Genomic DNA, 3,820 nt, shown 5'->3' with positions numbered 1-3,820 from the left:
GAAGTTCCCCCAGCCGACACTGAGCCAGAACGCAGATATCTAAGCTACAATGAAATGGAAGAGACTGGAAAACGGTTCAGAGACAGGAGGCGATGGAAGAAGGTATGGTGTATGGGGCAGGAACACAAGCGCACCTGCATGCGTTGGCAAGTGTGGGGTGGTTTAGAGGACAGTACAGCGGGAAAGGAAGGGGCAGGGAGCTGTTGTGAATAGTAACCTCTTAGTAGTCCCTTGACCACGTGGGACTTGCAGCTGAGGTGTTACAAGCCCTCTAAAACAATTGGTTTAGCTTCTGAATGCTTGGGTGAGATTAACAATTTTTATGGGTAAATGGCAAGAAAAAGATGATGTTGAAACAATTTTTATGTCTGGGGATGGAGTCTTCCTGATCACTGTGTTGACGTGCCCACCAGACTACGATTTGTCCTGCAAGATGCTGATAAGCACTTTGTCCTATTCAGTTATCGGGGTCAGTGCAAGATGAACAAATAAAAATGTAACACCGATTAATTCGCCCCAAAACACTTCATTTGGAGCATCTTGGCAAGTGCACAGATGCATTTGCCCAGCAGTGCTAACGGGGACCTGTCCTTTACTTGCAGAACAAAGACAGCCCGCTAGAATGGAAAGAAAAGTGTCGTCTGGTGAGATCTGGGGATGCAGCCGTTGATGAGCACTGCCTGCCATCAACTGCAGAGGGTGACGTGGGAGCACTGGTGGACCGGTACCACAGGGATTGCTTCGTGAGCTATCTGAAGAGCCTCAAGCTGTGCGGAGAACACAACAGCTGTCTCACGGAGCTAATGCTGCAAAAACGTAAAGCAGAGACCAAAGGCTTGATGTGAACGTGGTAAATCTGACATGTTCTTGCCTCTTCCCAAGCTCATGTAGGAGGGGCTGGTGATGAAGCACGTTCGCAGCCCTGCAGGGCAATGGGATGCTGCTGGTTAGGATCAGAAAACAATCATTACGGGCAGAGCAGCGCTAAGATAGCAAAGGGCGCTACACATCGGCCTCTGGGCACTACACATCAGCCTCTGGGCACTACACATCGGCATCTGGGTGCAGCAATGGCCCAGTGCGATACCACGGCTGGCTGGGCGGGAGCCTGGCAGCCAGGGCCCTCTCCTGTTGCCCCTAGGTTGGTAGCCAGGTTCAACCAAGAGTCCACGTCATCAGGCAAGTTCGTGGTGATGTGGCAGGTCCAAGGTCAAGCTGGGAAGTCAGTCCGTGGGTCAGGGTCAGCGGGGTCCCTGGCCAGGCACAGACACGGCTGTGGCTGAACTGGAGACCACTACACCTACTGCGTAGTTCAGTGGGACTTGAAGGGCGAGGGCTGAGCTGAGATGGGGCTCCTGGGCCTGTGGGAAGGGTCCTGGGGGGAGCTGGTCAGGGCCATTAAGTCCTATTAGTGCACTTGGGGCCCTCACACCTTCCTCCTTTGCACTGTGGCTGTATCCCCTCCTGGGCAGCATCGCAGACTAGAACAGGGGTGATCTGGATTGGATGGGGGGGCAGCTGGGGGATGGGCCTGGGGCAGCAGAAGAATTCGAGGGTTTTCTTGGGTAAAGGCGTTCAGCACCTTCTGTCCTCACCCCATCGCGGGGCACGGCGAAGCATGACCATTTTCTTTTCACTGTGCACTTTGTCAACAGCCCTGCTGCACCCGGGAGACAAGATCATCAAAGAGGGAGAAGACATAAGGCAGATCAGGCAGCCTGGAGGATCCTATGCCTCAGCACGTGATCCCACTCCATCGCCTGTGAGCACATCCACATCGAGAACTGCATCCAGAAAGCAGGCCAAAGAGGCGGAAAATAGGTTTGTTCAAAGAGGGTTTAGGATCTCCTCCTGCTGCCCTGTTGCGTGTCGCTCCTCTGTGCTTGGCCCCCACCGCATTGGAGGTGGTACTGAGGTGCTGGAGTGAAACGTCAGGATGCTGCAAGGGAGCAGCCAGTGACAGCGAAGAGGCAGATTCTCCCCCCGGCCGCTTCTGTATTTCGGTGAGGCGTCGGGTTGCAGCGGTGCCAGTGAGCAGTTTGTGGTGCCTGGCCGGAGCACTACAGTCTAGTTGGGTCTGGTTCTGTACCCTGAACTTGCAGAGAGCTGCAGAGGTGACAATCTTCTCTCCTCGGAAGGTCCTCCTCAGACTGACCCTACACTGCTTGAAATCCACTCAGAGAATATTTATTCTTGTGGAAGAAAGACAATCCCAAAGAATCGAGCTTTACTCTCTGATCTTGGGTGGCCTTACAGCTGCAGCTACCCTTCTGCTGTTATACTGACAACACTGCACTTCAGTTGTTAAACCTAACGTCAGAACTTCTCACGGACACTTGCGTGGGTTGATTTTTTTCAGAAAGCAGTAAATAGGACTTTGAAAGCAGTAAAATAGCACTTTGAAAACAAAAGCTCTGCCCAGGTCTTAAATGACTGGACTCCCATTTAAGAAGTGACGCCTTTGTTCTGAGTTTACCCTGAATGTTACAGGGGTACAAGAATTGGTTCTCAGAGGCAAGCTTCATGATCCCACCTTCCTCCTACCAGACCAGGGCTGCCAAAGCGGTAAAGAACTTTCTCTTTGCAAAAATTGAACAAGCCAAACTGGATCCGTGGAGAAACTTTTAGAGGGAAAAAATAGAGCAAAGTAGAGCACAACTTTCTTTGTTACCTCAGTTAAAGAGTGTTTAGATACTGCAGTGATGGGCAATGTATCAACTCTTAAGATAGCTTTGCAAGTTGGCATTTCTAATGTAAATAATGTATAATAATGACAGACATACTGGATTTATGCAGCAAATATTTGGCTCTAACACAAGGAAAGCTGGATTAAAATTATCTTCAAAAAGGTCATTTGGCAGCCCAGTTTGAAAGGTTGGCAGGTTGAATATGCCGTTGAGGAAATACTGGGGATCATCATCTCAGTCTGTTCAAACAAAACCATTCGTAACTCTAATCTTGAAAGTATCAGAAAGGGCACGGGTCTGGCAGAGCTTCCCAGAGCCTGGAAGCCCTGGTAGCTGGTTCTTGTCAGTCTCGGTTTTGCCATTCATAGCAGCAGCAGTGAAACTGCCCGGAATTTAATTTCTGTAAAACATATTATTATATCTTTTTTTTTTTTTAGGCAGTTTCAAAGGAATAAAATGCAAACGCAGTTTGTGCACGTGAGCAAGTCAAATAACAATAACTTCTGGCCAGGTCATCTTCTGGACAAGATACGCCTTTACCTACCCGAAATGGAGCCTGGCAGGGCACGTGCCTTGTTCAGCTACATCCGTCCAACCAAGCCCGTCTGTCCCGGCCTCTACAGCCCTGACCGCAGCTGCCTCGGGGCAGGGAGGGTGCTCAGCCTACGGAGGTGCTGCATTCGGACAGGCCCGTTTCTTCCGAAGTTGTTCTCTCGGCAGTGGGAGATGTGAGCGCGGCTTTGTGACCCGTCAGTCAGCTCACGGGATCTGGGCCCCGCTGATGGAGAAAACGACGGTATCAAACCACGTGTTCAGGTTAAAGGTGGAGGAGCTGGACGGGCAACAAAATACACTTCTCAACTGGGAGCTCCTGGGCTCCTCCAGTAACAGCCTCGGTGTTTGCGAAAGGCAACAATCCCCGTGCTCCCTGGGCATAAGCTAAGCGCAAGAGCTGCAGTCAAGGCGTGTGCGTGGAGCGGCTGGCAGAGGGAGACCCTGCTCGGCGCCTGCTGCCGGGCTCCGGCTCCTGCTCTTCCCCGGGTGCCGCGGGTGCTGCCAGCTCCCACCCTGGCCCTATCCGGTGACGGCCCTGGGACCTCCACCGCGCAGCAGCCTGGGGGCTGGCGGGGACG

The 3,820-nt window shown here is 52.0% G+C and overlaps 1 protein-coding gene across 1 annotated transcript in view; it reads left to right on the top strand.

The window, feature by feature from the left end:
* Nucleotides 1-3,730: 3,730 nt before the first annotated feature.
* RPL32 (ribosomal protein L32) overlaps nucleotides 3,731-3,820 on the top strand; it is a 3,273-nt gene continuing 3,183 nt past the window's right edge. Inside the window, exon 1 of the mRNA XM_009283773.2 lies at nucleotides 3,731-3,737. The gene's annotated coding sequence lies outside the window, so the exon portion shown is untranslated. The remainder of the gene's footprint in view (nucleotides 3,738-3,820) is intronic.

Source organism: Aptenodytes forsteri, unplaced genomic scaffold, assembly GCF_000699145.1.
Source record: "Aptenodytes forsteri isolate BGI_AS27 unplaced genomic scaffold, ASM69914v1 Scaffold267, whole genome shotgun sequence".
Classification (NCBI taxonomy): domain Eukaryota; kingdom Metazoa; phylum Chordata; class Aves; order Sphenisciformes; family Spheniscidae; genus Aptenodytes; species Aptenodytes forsteri.
This window is presented reverse-complemented; position numbering and strand designations above follow the sequence as displayed.